Source organism: Manis javanica, chromosome 6 (genome assembly GCF_040802235.1).
Source record: "Manis javanica isolate MJ-LG chromosome 6, MJ_LKY, whole genome shotgun sequence".
NCBI classification, from domain to species: Eukaryota; Metazoa; Chordata; class Mammalia; order Pholidota; family Manidae; genus Manis; species Manis javanica.
Genome location: NC_133161.1, coordinates 146565334 through 146589793, shown reverse-complemented (window position 1 = coordinate 146589793; position 24460 = coordinate 146565334). Strand labels below are relative to the sequence as shown.

At 55.4% G+C, this 24460-nt stretch overlaps 1 long non-coding RNA gene across 1 annotated transcript in view; it reads right to left on the bottom strand.

Moving 5' to 3' along the window:
• Nucleotides 1-15056, bottom strand: part of LOC140850030 (uncharacterized) — a 200980-nt gene extending 185924 nt beyond the window's left edge. Inside the window, exon 1 of the long non-coding RNA XR_012132749.1 lies at nt 14783-15056. This is a non-coding gene — a long non-coding RNA (uncharacterized lncRNA). The remainder of the gene's footprint in view (nt 1-14782) is intronic.
• Between the last annotated feature and the right edge of the window lie 9404 nt (nt 15057-24460).

Sequence of the window (24460 nt, the reverse complement as noted above, 5' to 3'; positions counted from 1 at the left end):
TCCCTGTGGAGGGAGGAAGATAAGCAGAAGCCGGGGGCCCTACCTGGTCCCTGTTCCACGCTGCGCCCATCTCCTCCCACCCCTCCCTGTCGGCTCTCCCACACACACCCCCAAGCTTCCAAGGCCCCAGAAGGAGGAGGGACAGACAGACAGCAGGCAAGAGGCCGAGTCCCTTACCCAGGTCATTTCAAAGACACGGAGGCCAGAATCCCCCACCCTCCCCCCAGGAAGCGCCGGCCCCTCCCGCCTTCCCGCCAGAGGTTCCCCATCTGTCTGCGCCTCCTGCGCTCCAGGGGACACCGGCTCTTGCTTCCCCCTGGCACTTTGTCACAGCGATTTTGAAACCTGAAGCAGCATGCATCACCCCAGGCCTCCCCAGGGCCCCTGCGGAGGCCTTCCTGTCTCTGAGCCCCACTCGGCCAGCCTGGGTGCTGCCCAGGACCAATCTTCAGAAAGGGAACCCCAAACCCAAGGCCTCGAGGAAGGTCCCCAGTGTGCCCTCCACACCCAGCCCTCACGCATCCTCTCCCCACCAGGGAGCATCTTCCTGGTCCCCCCGCAGACCGCCACCCACTGGGTCTCCCCACTTATGCTGATATCAACCCCCTCACCGGAAGCTCCAGGCTGCCCTTCACCCTCTGCCTGTACCTGGTCACTCACAAGGCCTGGAGACCCTACTCTGTGCCAGGTTCATCTGGGCAGTGGGGACACATCTGTGAGCAATCCCACTGCTCTGCAGGGCCCGGCTCTGTGGAACTGACGGAACACGGAAACCCTCACCCCACCACGCCACTGTTCCCTCCCCTACCTCCCCATGACCAACCGACCAGAGTTAACTTCTGGCACAGCTCAGGAGCCTCCAAGACCCTGTCCAGCAACTGGCCCGGCACCCAATCTGGTTAGTAACGGCTGGTGCCACACCATTGTCCAGTACTGTGACTCACCCCTTGACAGCGCATCTGTAGCCCATCCTGCACAAATTGAATGACAGCGTCTCTGGGCAAGCAAGCCCCCGCCCTCCTCCTTCCCCTCCCTCCTCCTCCTTGCTTTCTTCCACCCAGGCCCCCCTGATTTCCCAAGGTTGCCCTCCTAGTACCATTACCCTCTCCCGGCCCTCAGTTCTGGGCACAGCTCGGAGAGGCCACCCACCAGTGCCCACAGCCCCTGCCCTCCCACCCAGGGCCATCCTGGCAGTGGCTGGCATCTCCTGGATCCCAAGGGCCAGGAAATATGGAGACGAGGCTGCGGGAGTCCCGGCCCCACCCCCGTCTCTCCCTAGTGGACGGTGGCAGCCCATTCCCTTCTCCCTGACCACCCCCCCCCGTACTGCCCTGTCCACAGAGGGCAGGCCCAGGGCTGCAGAGTGCTGGCCTGTCCCCCTCCCAGCATGTGTGCAAGGGGAGAAGAGGGGGGAGCCCATGCCCCCTGCGTGCAGCCTAAAGCTGGAGAGCAATTAACTTGGCATTTTCAAACAAGGGCAGAGGAAGCAGGAGCCACAGGACTGAGTCAGCGCATCAGAGAGATGATGCCAAGAGGCTGGCTCAGCTCATTAGCGGGACAGGGCTGAGTCAACGAGAAACAAGGGCAGGGAGGGGGCTGCAGGAACCCCCAAACGGAGATGCAGGGCCAACTCAGGGAGGCGGCAGGCCCGACCCACCAGCTAGCCTGGATGCCATCCTGGCTGCCACGGCCGCAAGACCAACCCCCCTGCTCTCATTGCCCCCCAGGCGGTTGGTCCCTGTCCACCACCCACCAATCAGCAAATATGCTCCTTGTATTGTCTATGCTCTGCAACTGGGATTAAGGGGACACACAGGAGCTGGCCTCCCAGGAAGACACTGCCAAGGGCCTGGGACCTGAGGAGAAGCACAGGACTAGAGAAGATGGGGGAGAGGGCTCTGGTAGCCTGGGGGACTTCATGTAGGAGATAGTCTTTTTAGTAGCTACAATTAAAATAAGGTCCGCATACCCTGACTTTTTCTAAAAAGAAAACAAAGCCACTGAATTCAGCCATCAACTGAATACTTCCCCAGCTGCCAGAGACCCTACTCACAACAGCTGTGATCCTTCCGTCGGCCTGCAAAACCCCTCTCACCTAGGAGGGCACAGAGGACAGGGGCATTCACGACTCACCCAGGCTCAGCCAGGAAAGGGCACAGCTGAGATTTATACTAGGGTCTTTCAACTTAGAGCCTCGTTCTTTCTATTCAATGCATCTGTGGTAGACGTCGGCCAGGCTGCGGACAGGGGAAAGCACTGGAGCCGATGCCCAGGTGTGAGAATGGATGAATGAGTTCTAGTAACCAGGAGCCAGCAGTGCTGTGGGTGGGATTGAGAATGGGTGACAGTTAATTTCATGTGTCGACCATGCCCGGCTGGCAAAGCATTATTCCTGGGTGTGTCTTCGAGTGTGTTTCTGGAAAACATTAGCATTTGAGTTGGTAGACTGAGTAATAAGGAAGATGGCTGTCACCAGATACCCACACACATGCCCCTCCTACTAGCTGTGCCTCTGTGCAGAACCATCCCCAACAGTCCGCCCTCATCCCCTCGACGACTGGGCTTCATTCTCAGGGTTACTGAAAGTGCCCTGTGGATGTACCATAACTTGGAAGGATCTCCTAAGCCACCCAGTAATGCAGGAACCAAGAATTTACCAGAACACCATACTGGACCATATCATCATGACTGCCGATGCTACGGGACCTGATCAGTTCGTGACTGGAGAGAGGGGACACTTGCAGGAGGCTCCATGTGGTTCTCAGGTCCTGATGCTGTTTCCCAGACAAGGAAGGTTCAGGAGGAAGGCTCAGGGGCCACAGGCACAGGGAAGGCTAGTGACGGTCAAGAACTGGGCAGAATCAGGAGTCAGCCACACCACAGCCATACTGGCCACAGAACAGACCCCCACACAAGCAGAGGAGCAGGAACAGAGGGGATGGGAGTCCATTGCCCGGATGAATTCTGGCCTGAATGTGGCATCAGCACCCACCCGGGAGGTCCCTCCTTCCACTACCAGTCTCATGTGACCTGTCTGTCCCCCATCTCTCCTGATCTAAATGCGGACAGTTTCCCTGTTCTTCATCGTCCACCCAGGTGAGGTCAGAACACTCCAAAAAGGACTTGTATCAGAAAGCACAGGGCAGATGAATACAAAATCACACAACAGACGGGAGCTCCAAGCACGTTCAGTGAATGATAAAGGTTCCCCCGGATTTTGCCAGAGGCTCCTTGGAGACGGGGCGTGGACTTTTCCATTACTGCTGTAACCCTGGTGCCTAGCACAGTGCTTGGCACACAGTGGATGCCTAGCGCACCTTTGCTGAGCAAATAAATGGGTCAAACCGACATGCTGCCCGACGCCAAACACTCTCCTTCACCAGAGCTCGTGGTTTTCACTCAGCTCCACACATCACTGGCCTGATGACTCCCTGCCGCCCTCCATGTGACTTCCAAACAAGCCTCGCCGTGAAACCATCTGCTCTCCTGCTGGACTCCTCCCTCTGCCCTCCCACCCAGGACCACACTGACCATGCCACCATCTGCTGCTCAGCAGGGACCTACATGACTTCCCTCGTTTGATCCTCGCATGCTGTGCTCACACTGCACCCGTTTTAGAGACAAAGAAACTGAGGAGTAGAGAGGCCCAAGGTTGCACAGCTGGTAAACAGAAGAGCCAGAACTTAGACACTTAATTGTCTGTTTCCAAAACTTATACTCTCTGCCACCAAGAATAGTGATGGTGCACTGTGACACCACCAGGCTACCTCCTAAGATCTTCATCAACCACCAAATTCAAGAATATCAGTGACACTGAATTTGCCTCAAAGGCATTGGGTCAATGCTGATGAGTCTGTGTGTTTGGCAGATACATGAATGATGGGCCTCAGATCCTTCCCCAGCAGTCATCACATCCTTGGGGTGGGCGCCAGCTTGCCTGGGGCGTGTGGTACTTGAAGGAGGCCCTTACGGAACTCGGTGGGTTCTCAACATCAGACAGTCTGGGAAGCCCCTCTTTTGGTCTTCCTAGTGCCCGCCTATGGCAGCTGCAGTTCCCGGCTTGTTCACAGGGCTCTCTGCCCAGCAGGTGCTGTGCTCCCAAAGCAACCAAGCGCAGGTGACCTTGCTTCCCAGATGGGGGAGGCTCTCCGGTGAGTCCTCGCTCAGACGTCCCCTAGGGAGACAGCGTTCTGAGCCCTGACACCACACTCCTGCAACATCAAAAACACTCTGCACACTTCAGCAGTGAGACACCATCTCATGAGACAAAGCAGAATGTTTCCTGGGAAAAGTGCCTGGCAGGGGAGGGCTGGAGACCCACAAGTCATTCCCCTGGAAGGGGCACACAGCTCTTCATGGAAAGACCCTATGGGGTTACTGGTCCACCCCTCACTTTAGAAACAAAGGCACCAGGGAACTGTCAAAAAAGCCCAGAGGCTTGTCCCACCTCTGAAGAGATGATGCCCCAGCTTCTCCAGTCCCAAATCCAGGCTGCCTTCCTTATTACTATGTGTGCAAAGTTACAGATTAGTGTGGGTGCTGGGGGCAGGGCTGATGCCCAGGCATCATGGCCAGCGCGGGGCTTGTCTGGATGTGTGTGCAGTGGTGGCCTCCAGGGCTTCATCTGAAGGCAGGGTTCTTTCTCACATCCTGGCCAGTGTAGAGGCCAGAGGTGCAGGGCACTCAGATTGTCTCAAGGTGCCCATGATCTTGAGCATCAGGGTCCTGAGGACAAAGCTGTCACCTTACCCAGACAAGGAGGACCTTCCCTCTCCTCTCCCCTGCCCCTAGCTGGGCCAGCTGTCTTCCACCCCAGCTGAAGGAGAGGGGGTGTGTCCCTTTTTAATGCTGAAAGGAACCCCCCCATGATTAAGCCATATCTGTCTTTCACATCCTCCAACTCCAGGCACATGGAATCTGTGCTCCAACCCAAAGACCTCTAACCCTCTGACACAGGGAGCCTTCGCATCATTACTTCCTCCTGCCCTGTCTCAGTCCCCTGAAACCTCACCCATGTTTGAAGACCCAATTCAAAACTCAACTCCTCCACTGCCCTGCTGGAAATCTCTCCCCAGCTCTGACATCCCCAGAGCCTCCCCATCCCAGGGCACTCGCCGTGTTCTATCATGCACCATGGAGACTTTTGTACATGACATTTTTTCCCAGCATAGCACCTGGCACTAAGCTCAAAACTAATTCTTAATTGAATGAAGAAATCCAATGTTCTCATCATGCTAGAGATGAGGAAACTGCTGGGAGAAACTGAGTGGCTTATAAAAATGTGGTCCCCACCCTATCCTCTTCCCTGGCACATACCACCTATTACTGCCCCACTCAAGCCAGGATCTACAAAGCTCAGGGTGGGTGCTTCTGATATTCCCATAAGTAGTACACATAGAGAAAAGCATCACATACACTTTCCACTAAAAGAGTAACAGTCACCTCTCTGAGACTCCACCACCCAGGTCAAGACATACAACATTATCAGTGCCTTAGAAACCTCCAGCTCCCCCCGACTGTGACTGAGCCCCGGAAGCCACTGGAGTTAACCACCGTCCTAACCCTTGTATGATTCATCCTCTGGCTTCGCTTTATGGCTGAGCCACTTTATGCAGCTCCCTAAGAATGTGCTGCCCTTTGCTTACCCAGCTAGGTTCGCGCTTGCTACTCAGTTTTTCAAAACTAAACAGGATCTGTGATCTTCAATGCTTCACACAGTTATGTTCAAATTTTCCCAAAGCAGTGAACTCTGAGCAGAGGCCTATTACAAAACCAGGCCACAAAAGCATGTACAGAGCTCTCCCATCAAATAGCACCAGCTCTCTACTAAAAGCCACTTTATTTTAGGCACTGAATTAATGGTGTACAAATGACATGCACAGTCATTTGGAATTAGCATATGTCTTGAATTTTTTTTTTTTTTCAGGAAAGGATTTTGTATGTATGTAAAAAAGTCAACTGCTCAGGCCCTTATCTAACGGGGCTGTTTTGATCCCAGCTGCCTGACAACGGGGACCTGCCCTTGTGCTTTGAGATGGAAAAGCAGCCCCAGGAGGTGTAAGGGAAAGCAGGCTTTGAGGGTCTCCCAGGCCCCTCCCCTCTTTCCCCCAATCAGCCCTCAGCACGATGGCTTTGGCCCACAGCTGCCCTAGCCCAGGGACCCGGTGGCAAACAAAAACAGACCTACTTTGGTTTCCATAGCAACTGAAGGCATCGGGAGGCCAATCAAGTGAGCCGCAGCCAGCGAGGCAGCTGGTTTGAAGGGTGTTGATCTCTCTGTGGACCAGCAAGGCAGAACCACCAGGGACCAGAGGCAGCAACCACGCCAGGAGGAGCCACAGGAGCTGGGCCTACAAAGCCTGCAGGGACCTGTCTGCACAGCTTGCATGTTCGTGGGTGCACACACGTGCACTCACCCACAACCCTGTCACCCAGCCCCAGGCCTGTGCCGAGAAAAGCACATCCACACCCCGCCGTGAATGCAGAGGCCCAAGGCTCACAAACTCAGACTCATTTCACACCAGATGCACCCCAGTTTTATACCTTGCCCCATTTTCACACTCAAAAATACAGAGCCTGTATATAAAGGCACATTCACACATAAAATATAAGATGTACACCCAGAAAGATTCACATCCACCCTAATACGCATTCTCAATGCACACACCCACATGCCTGGACACTGACACAGTCCATGCACCCTGGACACACACAGACCCGTGTCCACAGGGAGAAAGGCACACCTGTGCACTCAGAGGGACAATGCCAGACACACACACACAGACAATCCCAGTGTCAAAACTCAGGAGCTAAGGAGCCCACGATCTCTGAAACAACTCATAAGTGACGCTATGGTTCCATTGGTGTGGGTGCAGCACCACGAGATCCCAGCAGCAGCCCTCCTGGCTTGTGGCCTCATAAACAGAGCCCTGCATAGAGGAAGGCCTTTAATCTTCCCAGTTTATTTATTCAGAGCAGTTCTTTTCTGTGTCCTACACAAATGTCAAAAGGACAGAAATCCAACGGCCGTTGTGTCATTCAGACTTGAAATAAGAATTTCGATGATAGACTGACAAAGACACGCACTTCACGACAGACACTCTCAGACACCCTACATGTCCCAGTACACAGAGAGGCTGGCCCGTCCCTGGGCCCACTTGGTCCAATGCCTGCTGCCCACAAGAGGCAAGGAGAAGAGGCCTGCTGCTTTCACTGCTAGCGGGGGAGGCAGTTAACTCACGAAGCATGGAGTACTTTGCTGGGCCCGCCATTAGGCCCCGAACTGCGGGGACACCTGACAAGCACGGGCTCCCCCCACCAAGGCCCGTGAGAGCCAGAGGCCACAGAGGCACTTCAAGCAGACAGCGGCATTTTGTTGAGAAGCTCTTGAAGCACATTTGAAGATTTATGACATTATTTCAATGTTGTCTTAATGCTCACTTAATTAATGTGCAGAAACTCCTACTGTACTAATAATAACACCTAATACTGGGCACAAAAACATCAATAAATCTTAAGCTCTTGCTATTGTGATTCTATACCAATAGAAAAATCATCTAGAACTGAAAAATAGGGGATCTTTGAGATGAACCTCCTTATTCCATAGAATTTTAATTCAGTAAACACTTCAACTTTAGCAGCAGCAGTGCCAGCACTGTGCAGCACTTTACAAGCAGTTTCCCATCCCCATCTCACTTGCGCCCCCATGCCTGTCCAGTGTGGGAGCAGCACGGGTCATACATCACAAAGACCAGACTCAGGCCTTGAGAAGCCCGCAGTCTGGTGGGGAAGGGGTGAGGGAGCAGCATGGGAAATGAATACCAGGTAGCGTCCTGTACACAAAAGCCAGGGCAAAGGGCATCGAGCACAGGCCAGGGAAGAATCCGGGAAGGGGTGCAGAGTTGAAGAAAGGCGCAGAGAGGCAGTCTCACATGAGCGGGGCCTGCATGCACAGGCAGGTTTACACAGGCCGAGCAGGCCAGGAAAGGATGATGCCCCCAGCATGGCTGCAGAACTGCGATGGCCAAACTGTGTAGCTAGGCTGCAGGTTGAGGCAGGAGCAGGGGAGACACTGCTGCAACGGTGGATAGTCTGAGGCCAGATTCGGAAAGGCCGAGCTAGGTAAGCCAGGGGGCTTGGCCCCAGAGGACCATCAGATGTGTGAACTCGTCAGACCTGGACCTGGGAGAAACAGCTCAGGGAGTTGTGAGGCTGACATGGGGATGCGGGGTCCTACTGGGAGGCTCAGGGCCAAACACCAGGGTTAAAACTACACCCTCCCCTAAAGAGATTGGAGCACCAGTCAGCACCTCTGCCCCCAGCTCCATGCCTGAGCCATAGAAGGCCCTCCACAGATGTCTGCTGAACTGCACAGCGCTGCCGCGGCATATGAGGGAAGCAGGATTAAGAGTCGGTGACTGGGAGATGTAGTTCAGGTCCACCACTGACCCGCTCCAGGACCCTGGGCCTGAGATCTGACCTCCCTGGCTCTCTATTTCCACGCCGGCAAATGAATCTGATAATTCCTCGACCTCCCAGGCTTAGCTGTTCTGAGGCATCCACGAAGGGACAGGCTGAAGGCACAGGAAAGACACAGGGATGGACCCACGCAGGGCCCCACAGACCTGGGGCTCACCTTGTTCTGGGACTTGCCTTTCTCCAAGACCATATGCGGGGAGAGCCGGCTCAGCCTTCAGCAATTACCTGCACTCCACCCCCCGCACCTGCACTCCATTTCCGCACAGGCAGATGGTGCCATCTGGCCACATGCCAGGACACAGGCCCTGCCCCAGGTCACTTAATGTGGCCCACAGCCACCCACAGCCCTTCCAAAAAAAGCAGGCACAGGGAAAGGACGCTGGCCAAGCACGTCGTGGGTGGGATGATGGGGTGCCCAAGGTGCCCCTTACCTCCCAGGAACAGCACCCCTCTCCCCAGGCAAAGGGAGCGAGCAGCAAACGCAGCTGCTGCCCGACTCTTACAGCCCCTCTGCAAGGGGGGTGGGGACAGAGTGGAGGCCTCCCCTCCCCATGTGGAGAAACAGCCTCCGAGCGATTAGGTGACCTTCGGCTGGACACAGGTGTTAAGACAGGGTCTTCTCAACTCCAGGTCTACTGTTCCTCTAGGGGCTGGTGTTGCTCGGGTTCCATGGACCACTTTGGCCAGTCCTGGCCCAGGACAGAAATCCTTCCTTCACCCAAGGCTAGTTTTGCCTCCTTCCAGCCCAAGCCCTTTGCCATGCCCATGCCACGCAGCCCGCTCCCGAGCCACCATGCCACCCCACATACCCTGAGGTTAGTGGGATCTGAGAAAAGCATACATCAGTAGAATTAAATCATAAAATACGGTGCCTTTCTAAAAAAAAAATAGATCTGTTCCCAATAAACTCCCCAACTCTTCTGTCCTGTGTGACTGGAAATGGTTAGGTGCGCACTCTTCTACTATTGAATTGTAGACTCTGATGCTTAGAAAGCACCTGTATAGAAACCTGGTCTAAATGCCACCCTGGGTAGGCATACCCATTAGTTAGCATCACCACCAAGAGCTCATCCCACCTTAACTCAGACACCTCCAAAACCCTGAGCTCATTTCCTCTTTACCAACTTTGGTCCAGATTAGAAAGTTCTTGCCTCTCTTTAGCTGTCCCCTTACGGACCCAGCTGCCCCTCCTGGGGCTGCAAGAGCAAATCCATTTTCCCTTTCTTTCCATATTTCGGCCCCAATACTTCAGGAAGCAGCCTTCTCTTCCTACTCAACAGCCCCGTCCCTTAAACCACCCTTCCGAGGTCATCCTTGAGGGGAGGCACCCTTCTTGGCCCCATACTCACTCCTGTCTGGCCCTGCCCTTCAGAGCTCAACACAAACACACCTTTTCACGTGTGTCAGACACTGTGAAGTGCATTCCATGTGTCATCTCATTGCCCCCCTCTGACAGCCCCCAGAGGTGGGGTGAGCATTATCGTCCTTTGCCAACGGGTGCACAGCAAGCAGCCGAGCCGTCTACGCCTCCTGCTGCCTGGGGGCTCCCGACGAGAACACTGCTCTTACCCACCAGCTCCAGCAGAGAGACAAGGACACTGGACTTGGGGTCAGGACATCTGGCTTTGCTGCCCATTCCCCCACTTACTATTGTGTGACCAAGGCAAGCCACCTATCTGGGTCTCCTGGACTGTAAAGTAGGGGGCCACCTGCTAGGCTGTGGGGAGAGTAAAACGGATTTGAAGAGGTGACACTGGGCCTGGTCTTCCCCATCAGCTCCCATTCCCCCTCAAGGGTCCCGTGCAACTGGGTTCACAGGGATCACAGCCAAGTGGGGGGATTTGTGCCGCACCCTCTGGCACAGGGGCCCTCTCCAAGAGGGGGCCAAGTTCAAGCCTCCAGGTCCCCCACCCTGTCTGGAATCCTCTCTAAAATGATTTGTCAAGTGACAAGCAAAAATATATTACCAATTTAAGAGTGTGATTTGCCTGCAACTTTTTAATCCTCAGGCTGTTGTTGAATAGATTAAAGTGTCTGCTTTGATCCATGCATTTAGATGGAAACATAAATACAGCCATCACTTACTCTCTCAGCTGCCAGGATGGGTGTCACGCTGCATCACGCCTGCTTCCCACCCAGCCAGGGCAGTGCATGGCAGTGACCTTTATGCCATTCAGATCCTCTCGACTCTTCTGCCAGGGCCCCCGCGCTCCGGCCACGCTGGGAAACAGTCACTGGGGAAAGGGTGGAGCTGCGGCCACCCGGGCGCTCGGTGCTGAGAACTAACCCCGCTCACCAGAGCCCTGTAAGAATACATCTCCGGAGAAATAGCTTTTAAAGAGGAATTTGGTACATAGATCTTGTCAGAGGAGCAGACTCCAGCTCAGCCGTTTTTCAGGCCCGCTGCTTATCCAGAAATACATCTATTTTTACACGGATCTCTGGCAAGATTTCCTCTTCCCTCTCAGGGTGGGAGGCTGCAGGGGGGCTGAAGGGCAGGAAGCGGTGGTGGCCGCAGGGGCATAAGGAAGGACAGGCCCAGGGTCCAGCACAGACGCGGCAGCTGGGGTGGAGAGCCAGGGCTTCTGTTCTCACGGGCCAAGGGGTCCGTGCCCAGCCAGTCCTGCCCAAGTACCCCGCCCTGCACAGGCCCTGCCTCCGGCCTTCAGCAGGGAAGAACTATATTACCAGTAATATACCTGTGTGTCAGTGGGCACCAGTAATATACCTGTGGGCCAGTAATAACCTCCAGTACAGGGCAGGGCGAGTGGGCCCGTTTGTGAGCCACGGATGTTCACGGATCCGCCTTCGGCCTTCCCCTGCCGCAGCCTCCCTGTGTTCTCCACCTCATCAGCCCCTGCCACTTTGGGGACTTTGTTCCTGAATCACACCTGTCTTGCCAATGGGTTTCAGCCCCAGGCAAATTCGCTATGGATTCAATGTGACCAGAGAAACGACAGCAAAACGTTCTTGGGGTGAAAGGGTTATACCCAACTTGTATTTCCAGGTGGCAGGTCAGTCACTAAAATCCCGTTTATTCAGAGTGAGTCTGCACGCAGCAAGCCGGTCTCTGCCTCTGGGCCCTCTGTCCGCACAGTCATCCAGCACAGCCATCCTCTGGGCCTCTGTCCAGGGCGCTGCCACCACTCCAGCCTCTGCTCTGCTCTCCTGCAGCCTTGCAGCCCTGCCACCATGTCATACCCAGAGCACTGGGCGGAGCTCTTTATATAGAGTCAACAGCCATGTACTGCCCACAGGTGTGCAGTGTGCTAGTCAACCAGGGCCAGGTGAGAATCCTGGCCACAGGAGCTCTCATTCTATCCACAACGCCCCACCCCACTCCTCCCACAGTGCCGGTCTCTTCCTCTGCTCTGCTTTCAACAACCCCACCCTTGCCCACACGCAGACACACAGTGCCTGTGGGCCCTCTGGAGCCTGGTCATGTTTCTACTCCCTCCCTCCAAGCCACCCAGTCTCTCCTCAGCCTCCGCACTCAGAAACATACGTCCCCATCGCCCACGGCTGTGCCATCACTGACGCGGGGACTCTGTCCCACTCTCTGGCCAGACCTCTGTCCTGCCCACCCCTGCCCACCCCGGTGCCTGGCCTCCCAGGTAGGGCCTCTCTCAGCTCCCTCCTGCTTTTCCAGCTGCCCTGCTGGGCTGCTCTTTCCCCTGCTCTCCAGCTCTTTCCTCCTCCCACATCTCCTCTGGTCACCCCCCAAGGCTCTGGCCCAATTTCCTTTTTACTCTGTCCCCCTTGCACACATCAGTTTTACCTATGCCCTGATCCCTGGAACCTGGAAATACATTACATTTCACAGCACAATGGGCCATGCAGATGTTTAAAATTAAGGTTATGGACCTTAAAACAGAGACTTGCCTGCATTACCCAGGTGGACCCAGGCTAATCACATTAGCCCTTAAAAGCAGAGAACTTTCCCCAGCTGAGGTCAGACAAAGGCAACAAAGAGGAGACAGCAGAGGAAACGCAGGAGAAGGGGAAACCGGAGGGCTTCTGGCTCTGCGACCACCGGGGCCCGCATGCAGGAAGTGGGGAGCGCCCTCTAGGAGATGAGGAGGGGCCCCGATTACAGCCAGCAAGGGAACGGAGGCCTCAGTCTTGCAATCACACACACAAGCATCCTGCCAGCGACCTGGGCGAGCCTGGAAGTGGCTTCTTCCCAGAGGCTCCCCGCTGAGGTCCAGCCGGCCAGCATTCTGATTTCAGGCGTGTATAACCCAGAGCAGAAAAACTGGTCGAGCCAATCTGAACTTCTGGCCTGCAGAACTGTGAGATAAGAAATTTGTGTTCTTTTAAGCTGCTAATTTTGTGCTAATTTGTTACAGCAGTGGAAAACTAATGTACCTCACCATTATCCATTTAGCAAGCCACTGTAAGATCACCCCTGCACCCCAACCACATAACATGTATATCCCAAATCCTTAGCCTCATGTTCAAGAGAGATTCCAATTGTTCTTTGTAGCTCATTCCCCACAGAGACCCAGCCTGAGAACCGGGCACCGGGCTCCCCACCTCACTGGGTGCTCAGTACACACTGCCTTCCCCGGGACTGTCCCTTGACACCCTTCCCAACCTGATGGCAAAACTCACATCTGTCATTTCTCTTCTATCCCCTACCGCACCTAGCACAGCTCTGGGCACAGGGTAGGGGTCAACAGAAACCTGCTGAGTTACAAATGAGATAAGTGTTTCCAGCTACTGTCCTACTGAACACTAGACCCCAGAGGTGAGGACCTGAGGGGCTGTCCAGCCAGGACCTAGCTGCCAGTGACTAGGAGGCACAGAAGCAGGAGGCGCCCTGCACGTGGTGAGGTGGACAGTAGGCAAGAACAATTCCGAGCCACTACGAGCCCCTGAGAAGGCCCAGAACGGGGGCCTCTCACCCAGGTCGGAGGTAGTCCTGTGTCAGGGGCAGGTGGGCCAGGAAGAAAGGCCCCAGGTGAGAACCAGAGCAGGGCCTAGAGGGAAGCTGAGCTCAGGAGTCAGGGCAGACCAGCCAGGCCCCTCAAGCCAGCCCCTGCCCACTCATCTGGCCGCGTGAGGGGACCGTGGGTGCTGTCCCCAGGTGCCAGTCAGACACCCACAAACAGGAGAGGCTGGGGAGGGGCAAGAGGAAAGATGAGTTAGAAGGCAGGGAGAAGGGGGCTGGGGAGGGGTGGGGACTGAGGACAGGGAAAGATTAGGGAGGAGGAGGTGGGGGGAGAGTGGGAGGGGGAGACGCAAGGATTCCACCTTCACTGGTCACTGGGGACACTGCCCGGTCCCCAGACTACCCCGAGCTCAGGAGCTCAGGAGGCTAAGGCGAGGTGAGGAGTTGGTAACATCCCACCCCCTTGGCCACAACTAAGAAATCATGTCGAGTAATTAATCAAAAGCTAATGAGAAATGTATTTTCTCTCCCAGCCTAGCCCCACATCATATTCTTATTAGCTGAGGTTATTACAATAGTAATCATGCGTGCTCCAGGCGCAAATTGGGTTTTGTGCTCCACTGCCACCAATTTAGAAAACCATTAATGGCAAGATAAAGCCTCCGTGGCTCACGCCAGGCCCAGGGAACCTGCTGCCGTGGCTCCCCGCTCACAACGCCACACACCCACAGTCCAGAGACGGGGCTTCCCAGAGACACCCCAGAAGCCTGGCCACTGGAAGGAGCCAGACACTTGCAGGGTGGAGGGGAGCCGGGCCTAGGGTGGAGCGTCCCGCGATTCCACACCCTCCCTCCGGCGCAGTCACCAGGGCAGGGCCGGGACAGCCCTCACAAGGCAAGGCCTAAAGCCAAGGTCACCTCTGGGGCCCAAGTCAGCCCCTCAGAACCTGTCCTCTAGAAAGGACTGGCTACATCTCAGGTCCCCAAACACAGGCACACAAACAGGTGCTGACTCTTGGTGAATTTTCCACTGGTTAAAAGAAGGGTAGGTCTTTCATAAAACTAAATGAATGTACTCAGTTTAATTCTGAAACTGTCCTTCCTAGCTCACGGTTTTACCTGTGCGTGTGTCCGTGTGTGTGTAAGATATGTATGTACACAACTTTACTTGGTAACTCAGGACTCTCAGTTGCCAAGGGACGGATTTAAACTGATTTTGCAAAATCGGAGATGCTTGGCCCACGTGAGTAGGAAAAGCCGGGCGGCACAGTCAGGTCCCTCTCCCGGGTCTCTCCCCTCCTCCGGCTCTCTTTGCATTGCCCTGGTCCTTACTAAATTCAAGCTTCCTCCCTAGGTTGGGGTCCACAGGAGGAGGGGCTGTGGGGCTGGCATGGCCCGAGGCTGCTCTTACCTCATCCTTGCTTAGGATCTTGGGGGAAAGAGATCTTGGTTCTTCCTCAGCACCTACGTAGGAAATCGAGGGCAGCACTCCCGTTGTCCCGCCTTGGGCCTTATCTACGTCCTAAGGTCAACCGCGACGGCCAGGCCCGAAACATGGATTACTCCTGCCGCCCCAGAACAGGGGAATAGTCGACGTCCTAAAGGAAGCAGGGATATGGCAAGTAACCAAAAAAGAGGGACAAGGCATGCCATGCTGACAAAGAAAGCAGACATCCATTACACCAGGCAAAATTTTTTAAAAATAATATTGTCAGTCCTCCAGCCTGACTGCAACTATTTCCTTCTTAAAGTCTTGGGAACTACTGAGTCAAACACTGGGCCACCAGAAAATGTCAAAGCCCATTTTGCCCATGTCAGTGTCCCAGGATCTACACAGAAGAAAATTCCATTGCTTTTACCGCAGCAGTGAGATGCAAATGCAGGCTTTTAGCACCCTCCCTGGTGAAGTGAGCTGTTTCAGAGCACCAGAGAGCCTACGTGTGACACCAGCACACACTGCTGACTCCTCCAACCCACCCCAGGTATTCTTCACTGAAAACCAAGGTGTAAGTCTAGAAACTTCTCATAGCCACAGCGCTATGAGGATAAGGTGAGAGGGCAGCAATTTCTCTACAGGAGGAACTCCCTGGGGGCCCAAAGACCTCACAGAACCCAGTCAGGTCAGCTTGAACACATTTCCGGACTTGGGGCCCCGAGGAAGATGTCCTTCTCTTCGCCCCACAGCGTCAGCACACCCATGGCTTGTCCAGTTAATGGATCAGAAATATGATCAAGACACCCTTCCCTGAAGAGACACTGGCTTGGTTATTTTTATCATTTATTGTTTAGCTGTTGGAAACCATTGTCTACAGAAGTGCCCCCAAAATAATAAACTGCCCCAAAACAGACCTGACTTTGAAGCCTAACTCCACTCCTTACTGTCTATTTGATTTGAGAAAACTCGCTGGCCTCTCAAGTCCCCAGTTTCATCATCTGAAAATACACCTTCAGAAATGGTCCTTGGGCACTCAGAAGGCCCAGAGACATTCTTCATGTTTTGGCAAACTTTGTTGAGCACTTACTAAGTGTCAGGCCCTGCGTGACTTACATGGAGGCCCCCCTCATAGAAGACACATATCCAGCACATGTGATTCGAAGGAGAATGCACACATGCCATCAGACAGGTGTGAAACCAAGTGCTATGGGTATTTAAGAGGAAGAAGGTACTTCCTCCAGGCCCTGGAGCGGGCAGCTTTGGTGGAGGGGAAGGTGTCCGCTCTGGTCCGGAAGGACAGGTGAGCCGTGCTGACGAGGAGGGCAGAGCGCTTCCTGCGGAGGGGGCGGCCCGAGCAGGGTCTGGACACAAGAACACCAAGAGTGGGTCGGCTGCCTCCCCTAAATCTGCAGAAGGCCCAGTCGGGATTCTCCCTTCTGAACCAGCTGCTTCCTCTTCTACCACGGCTCAACCCTCTCCACTGTGCATTCATGGGTGACACAGGCTGGACACAGCCAGGGGTGTCACGGGAGAGGAGTCACCTCCGGACCTGCCCCAGGGGAATCTCTGACACGCTCGGCAGGACCACCCATGGTCTGCCCACCAGCACCGCTTGCCCTTACTGCCCCTCCACCTTGGCCAAGATTCAGTGCCGCTCAGCAGCAATCAGCTCGGCTTCGCCCCCCACCCCTGCCAGGGCTGGCACGAGGCTGAGTTCTTGCCCTCCTGCAGGGAGGGCACAGCAGGCAGCAGAGGCAGGGGGCAAAAGAAAGGCAGCAGTGGCCTAGGGGATGGCTGGTAGAGAGGATGGGAATTGACTACTGAGTCACCCACTCCAGGAGCCCAAGGCCTGTTCGGCTCCTGCTCAGTCCGAGTCTCTGTGAAAAAGAACTCCTACCAAGAGAGTGCTTTGTGTGTAAAGTCCACAGTGTCTCTTAGTTTAGTCTTCAAACAACCCTGAGAGACAGATATTATTATTTTTCTAATGTCTTTCTTCCTTGGTCCGCTCTGAGAGCCACAATGGAAGAGACCACGTCTGCTTGTCACTGCCGTGCATCCCCAGTGCCACATCCAGGGCCCAGCAGAGAGCTGGCAGCAATACCTAGCTGCTGGCTGCAGGGAAGGAGGGTGGCTAGATGAACGGATAGAAGGAAGGATGGGGAGATGGGTGGATAGAAAGATGATAGGGAGGCACACAGAGGGATGGATGAATGATGAATTACCCCATCTTACGGATCAAGAAACCGAGGCCTAGAAGAGAAAAAAAGTGACTTACCCAAGACCAGTGAGACCGCTTGTGGCCGACCAGCTCCCAGCACCCAGTTCACCAGCCTCCCGTCCAGCATGCATCCAACACTCAAAGCTCTTTCTTCCTTACTTTCCAAAACATGCTCAGCCAAGAAAGGCCACCCTTCTGAAGCTCTTGTTCTAACCCTTTCTCTGGCAGTTTGTCAGAACCCCCAAGCTGCTGCACAACAGAGCAGGATCCCCAAAGCCCAGTGACCATGGACCAGAGGCAGGGAAGCCCTCTCTTATCATCACTCTGGAAAAACCTGACTGAAAAAACTGGTGGGAGAAAGTTAAGGCACCCAGAGCAGGAGCCTCCACAAAGGAGCCGGGTACCAGCAGTGCAGGAAAGACGGTGACTTACCCAAGACCAGTCAGACTGCTGGTGGGACTGGGACTCCCACGGACACGGGTTAAAACCCAGCTTCTGCATAGCAGGCAGCCACCCTCCCTCACTGCAATGCCTTCCCTCCCTCTCTCCATCTCAGGGAGCCCGGCTCCTGACCTCTCCAAGTCTGTCTCCCTGTCCACACGTATCACATACAATTCTCTGAAGGTTAAATCTTGATGAGCTGAAATCCCAGCCTTGTCTCACTTCCCTGGCCCTGCCTCGACTCCCAGCCTCCTCACCCCTCCAGAAACCCCAGCCCTCCTCGTCCACGTAGTCTCTTTTCTGGGCCTTCCGTGCCCCAATCTGGAGGTCTTCTCACTGAGGCCTCCTCACTTCTCCACCCGAGACCTCGACCGCCACCGTGAGGACCCAGCACTCTTCCTCCAGGCCTGATTCCATCCCTACCTCTGCCCCAAGGCCAAGCCAGGGCCCTTTCTCCTTCAGCTCCTGTGTTTCAGCTTCAGGGCCTGCTTGCCCTTTGGCCTCAGGGTCACCCCTTAGCCTCTGGATAGAACTTCTGTCCCTTCCCAGGAGGCACCTCAGACCTCCCATACAGACCCACGTGGCTGCCGCTGTACCTCTGGTTTTCTGAAACCCCCAGACCGGACAGGGGCCCTTTGCCTCAGGCCCAGAGGCCCTAAGAAGCCCCTCAATACACTTCTGGGTTTGCAGGAGCACATGCACATTTTATAGAAAAGGGGTCTTCAGCTAGAGGGTTCCCTGACCCAGAAAACTTGAGATTCACTTCCTGGAGGCTCCCCACCTGCCTGCACCCCACCCATGACAGACAGCTCAGGTTCAGCGCTTTGTAACTCAGTGTGAATTCTGCCCTTTCAAAGCCCAGTTGAACAGAGTCCTCCTGCTGGCCTCACACCTACAGGAATGTCAGGGACGGGGGCTTTGACTGAAATCACCTCAATACCACCCACTCTTGGTCCCTTCCCCCTGGTCCTGGCCTCAGCCCAAGGCGTGGCCTCGCTGTGCCACCAGGGGCTCCACATGCAAGCCGCCAGCAGTCACCATCCTTGTACCAGGCCTCCTCTCGCCATGTCACAGAGCCTTCAGTGCTGCTTGTCCCTCAGGCGTCTCCCTAACAAGGACAGAATTCCACGCACAGAGGATGCTGCACGGATGCTGTGACCGTTAGAGGTCAGAGGGCCTTTTGTGGAACTGGGAACCCTGGTAAATGTGAGGATCCCACAGAATCCTGGAGTTAACATCTTAAAGAGATTCCAAGACCGTCTGATTCAGCCAGTCATTCAAAAGACCGTTATCAGTAGCACCTTCACTATACCTGACACTGCAGACAGACAGACAGACACAGTCCGCCAGGACGGTATTCATGTGCTTCCCACTTAGAGGAGCAGCAACTGAAACCGGAGCGGCTAACGGCTTGTCTGAGGTCCAACCGAGGTAGCTAAAGGAGAGGAACCAGGTGAGACCCAAGCGTCCTGTCTCCTAAGGTTGATCCAAGAGTTCACACACATGTCCCTGTCCGGGGGTCCCCGGGGTGACTCTGCAGGCCAGCTTCTGCCTGGCACTCTGGATCTGACTGGGGGTTGCCTAGGAAAGGGCAGATGCTAGAGTGTTCAGGTCTCTGTTTTGCCTGAGGCACAGACAGGGCTCCCGGCAGAGGAGGGGCGGGGGGGAGCTGGGGAGCCAGAGCCTGGGCGCGCAAATGAGGCAGCCGCATAATTAATCAACATCAAACAGTTTCATTAAGAGATGGAGCTTTGTGGCTGTTGTCTTCAGAAAAAAAAAAAACTGAAACAGCAGGAAGGGGATGAGAGAAGGGAGGCTCAGACTGTTCAGGCCGAACCCAGAAACCGATGATTCTTTCTGGACCTGGGAATGGTGACAAGATCTGTGAAGAGAGGAGGCTGATGGCTTTCGAATGGCTTCAGCCCCCAAATCTTAGAATCAGGCTCCCTGGAGGCAATCTCACCCCTCCTGGACAAGGAAGGTACCCCTCAGCAGTCTGCTCCCCGAGAACCACGCCAGGAACCTCCACCCAGGCATCCCCCAAGAGCCAAAGTTTGGGGAAGACAGACCTCCCCAGGCTGAGCTCAGGGACCTGCCCCAGATTACCGCCCTGCGCAGGGGCTTCCCCAGGGAGGGGCAGATGGCCTACGCGCCATGGGAATCGATGCTCAAAGTCTCCAAAATGGTCTCAAGTGGTCTGTGGGACAGAGACAAGCCACTTGGAGAAATGAAACCAGGGAGCCTATTTATCCCCAAGTCTCCAGCTATCACCCACCCCACGCCCCAATACCTCTTCTTTTACTCCAAAATGGAAAGAAAAGGGCAGAAGAATGCAGAGCTCCTCGTCACACCCCCTGGAGCTGATGCCGTGAGGCTGGAGCCTCCCTGGGCCCCCAGCTGTGAGGTGTGCCTGCTGGTTGCCAGGCTAAGTTCCCCTGGATGAGGGAGGCCACCTCCCGGAAGAAATCCCACCAACTCACGACAGTCCGGCTCTGCCTCTCGCTCCGGCCTCCTTCTCATCCTCACACTCACCCTGTGTTCCGTCCACATCAAAGCACTTCCCACCCCCAGCAGCCTCGGCCTCTACACTTCCGTGCTGTGCCTTTGTTGGAGTGGCTTTCCCACTCTGTGCACCATCTGCCGAGTGAACTCCTCTCTCTCCATGAATGCCCAGTTCAAATACCCCCTCCTCTGCAAAGGCTCCCCAATACCTGTACCCTACAAGGGTAGGCATTTTCTTCCCTGTGCTCTGCACAATTTGTGTTGCTGTTGTTTGTTCATCTGTTTCAGCCATGCAGCAATAAGCTCCTTGAGGACAGGGGCCGTGTCCTTCATCTTTCTATCACTGACACCTGGGTTGCACTTTAAAAGTTTGTCAACTGAATAAATCTCTTGAACTGAAAAGGATCACTGATGCCTCATCTAGACACCTGACTCTTGACAAATGTCTAACCCATCTAGAACAACAAGTTTATTCTCTTCCTGAATATATCTCAACTGCCTGAGACTGGGAAAGGGTGGGGTGAGAGAGGCAACCCTCGTTCAGCAGGTCGGGTTTCCAGGATCAAGAGCCCTGGGAAAAGCCACAGTCCCTGACAGGGAGAACACAGGCTGAATGCTGGACCGCAGTGGAGGCCTGGGGCACTGGGGCAGAGCCCACAGAACTCCCCTCCTAAGCTGAGTGACTCCGTGTGACACAGGGTGTGCGTGGGCATGTGGGGGGGCCCAAGGGGTCCAGTGCCTGGGGTCTCCCAAGGCCGCAGAGCCCAGCAGAGAGCCTCTGCCCGTCAGGAGCTTTCTTACCAGCCTGGAGCTCCGGCCAGGAAGCAGGTGGAACCAAACAGCAGCAGCTCTGCCCGCCCACCCAGACCATCTCACCCTTCCTTCTTTCTGCACGCTCCCATTACCTGAGCCCTTTCCTCCAAACCTGTTGACTCCTTGGGACTTAAGTCTTCCCTGAGATGGCCAGAGGGAGAGGATCCATTTTAAATCAACAAGGTTATTAGTAGTTTATTACCTGAGGTCTCACTGTAATTGAAAAGAAAGAGAAAGAAGAGGTTGGTCAACATCCCAGCCACCTGTTGCCTTCTGTCACTGCATCACTACAGGGAGGATGACAGTGGGAAAGGGCAGCCAGCCCTTCCTCCTCGCAGGGGCCCTGCTCAGACCCCAGGCTTTCTCTCTGTTCCTCCGCATGCTCCCACCTAGTCTGACAGGGATGTCCGGCAGGAAAACCACACCCAAGGAGGGTAAGCTGAGATGCCAAGAGCTGCTCAGCAGAAGCCGTAAAGATGCAGAGATTTATTTTATGTTGGGGGTGGGCAGGAAGGAGGCACAAATCTGAGGCCTCAAGTCTGTATTTTCAGTGATTTTTTTTTATCTCAAATTGTCCTCAGTTATTCTACAGTTCGCATGGCTGGCATATGTCAAGATGAGTGCCTTTTATTTCCAAACGCACTGTCGCCAAAGATACCACTACAGTCGGGATCCTCCCTGCCCACTGGGCCTGCCAGGGCTGAAGACTGCTGGGAGGGGAGGGGCACAGCAAGGACACGGCAGGAGCCTCTCCCAGGCTGGCCTGCCAACCCCTTGACTCTGAGGTGGAGATGCCATACTGGCGTTCTTCGCAGAGAGGCCGTCTCCCGCACAAAGCTCACCGGAGGCCTTTCCGTCCCTGGGACCCCACAGAAGAGCCGCAGGCCCACAGACTCCACGAGGTCCCTGCCCTCGGAAGACCTCACCATCGCAGCAGGCTCCCCTTCTCATCAAGCCGCTCCCTGCCCAGGGTGAGGCTGTAGGAGGAGCTGACCCAGGAGAGCCGAACACCCCTCCACACCTCCAGGAAGTCTCCCCCAGGGGCCAGCAGCAAGCGCAGAAGGGCCCCAGCCCCAGCCAGGCACGAGCAGAGGCCCTGCTGGGACTCCAGCGTGGAGAGCGGGCGCGGGCGCTGGCAGCACAGAGGGCTGAGGCTGCGCTGGGAGGCTGCCTCCCAACCGCCTCAAGCCCTCGCTGCCCTGAGACACCTGGGACTCCTGCCACACCCAGGCAGCCCTCCCGCCCTTCCTCTCCCTCTGCCGGCTCTGGCTGCCCTGCCCTGGGCTAAGCCCTCTCCCCTCTGTACCTAACTTCTTGAGCACATTTGCCTCCCTGAGGAGCCAGAATGGTCAGGAGCAGATCCCTCACCTCCCACCCAAATTTCTGGAGGCGACAAAAAAGAGCAAAGGGCTGGGGAAGTCAGGGCACATAGTAAGACCATACACAGCCACATATGTGTGCAAGTATGGCTGTATGAAGTATAACATGCACATAGAAAGGGGCATGTATCATTAGGTTAATTTCATTGAGCATTTACTATGTGACAGCTAAGTAACATTATTAGCCACATTTTATGAACAGAGAAATCAGGGTTCAGAGACCCTAAGCAGTATATCCAAGGTCACACAGCTAGTACGTGATAGAGAGGAGAATGGACCCAGGCAGTCTATCTCTCCACTACTAAACCCTAAACCCTCCATCACATGCTTTTTAAAGACATCTGCCAAGCACGGGGCGGGTGAGGAGGTGCCAGGGAGCCAAGGTGTATCAACTCTCCTCTCCCCGCCCCATTGCCCGCACAGGACCGGTCATTCTTCCACTTTCCCACCCCGGGCAGGAGCCCTTGGTTGGGGGAAGCCAACCCGCCTGTACAGAGTCCCCTGCCCATTGCCCTCAGCCACTGGTTCGCTGCCCTTCCATCCACGCTCCCAAGGGCAGAGGGGCACAGCTGGGGCAGGGCACGGGGGGCCCAATCGAGCCCCCGTGTGCCCCCTGCAGCGCTGCTCCCATGCCCCGTCCTGCTGAGCCTGCACTGTTCAAAGTCACCTTGCGAGTATCTCCCGTGCCAGGGAAGGCAGCCAGTGGGGGAGAAGCAGATGGGCAGCTGATGTGGGCAGCGTGGAGGGAGCATCCACAGCCAACACAGGGGAGGGGCAGGGAGGCTGCTGTGCCACCTGGACCTTGAGTTTAGGGCTGTGGCCAGAAGCTTCACTCCAAAAAAGCTTAACAAGTCTTAACCCCTTTCCTTTCTTTCCTGGTAACTAAGAAAACTAGTATGGAGGGAGGGGGAGAAGGAGTCCAGAGCCTACCGCCCTGCTCGCTTCCCTGCCCTGTGCATCTCTGGCCTCTGGGATTCACCTTCTCTGGTTCTCTGCAGGCTCCAGACAGGCAGAGGTGCAGTGAGACTCAACAGAGCTGCTTCCCAATCTCTCCCTGCAACTTACTGACTCTGGGAAAAATCACTTCACTCCTCTGGGTAACAGCTAATACACCCACTCTGCAGTTTACCACACAAATGAAACACCTAAGGCAGAGTTGGCACTCAACAAATGTTAGTCTCCACTCCCTTTCCCTTCCCCACCACTTCCGACTGTGGGGAAGCCCAGGCGTCCTGCAGAGGCAGGCGGCACAGAACCTCTCTCCCTTCCTGGAGGCAGGGCCTAGGGAGTGGGGGTCAGCAGATCCTCCTCTAACTAGCATGGGGTGGCAGGGAACACACTTTGGGAATTGATGGAGTCTTGGAAATTCTGCAGGAACAATGGGATGATGTCCATTCTGGAATCTGGAGCTAGAACACTACTAGGAGCTCACTGGCAGTTACTAGAACATTTCTGGGATTCCATGGAAGTCACCACGTGAGCCAGGGCCTTACAGAGATTCCACTGGAGAGATCCTGGGGCCCCACAAGACAGCAGTGGAGGTTGCCGTGACATACTGAAAAGCTTCTGGGAAACTCTCTGGGGTGTCTCCGGGAGCACACTCACATGCTTGGGCATTCCTAAGGCACTCTGGGATTACAGAGGGCATAATGCCAGCTGGGGCCCTTTGGGACCACTGGGAACTCCCTGCGGGGCACTCCTGGATTCCAGTGAGCGCCACACACCAGGCTTAAGGAGAAGCCTGAGTTGGCAGGGGTGCAGCCTGCCCCGGGGAGCCAGAGGCAGGACCACGCTGCTCTGGAAGTGGGCATACTCAGCTGACCCTTTGGCTGGGGGCAACTCCCAATCTGTGCTTCTCAGGTGTGGTGGCAGCCTCGGGGAATGGGCAGCCTGGTTTGGAAAATCACCCTCAAGAGGGGAGTGGCCCCGCCTGACTCTTGGGAGCGCGGCCTGGCATCAGTCCCCAAATGCAGGCCCCAGGCCCTACATCCACGCCCAGGGTCGGGGACACCTGGGGCCCAAGGGAAGGCAGGAACTGTTAGCAGAAAGGTTCCCCTCTGACATGATGAGACTCCGCAGGGCCCCGGCTCCAGCTGCAACTGCTAAGGGCTTAGGGCTCCAGGGCCTGGCAGGAGGTGGCTCTACTCTACCTAGCAGGTATGCTTTGCTAAGGATACAAAAGTCCCAGCCCTACTTCAGCAGATGGGACCCAGGAAAGCAGTGGTGCTGCTGAGACAGAGCGGCCCGGCCAACCCTTCCCCAGCGTTGAGAAGCCAAGTCGACCCAAGCCAAAGCAATTCC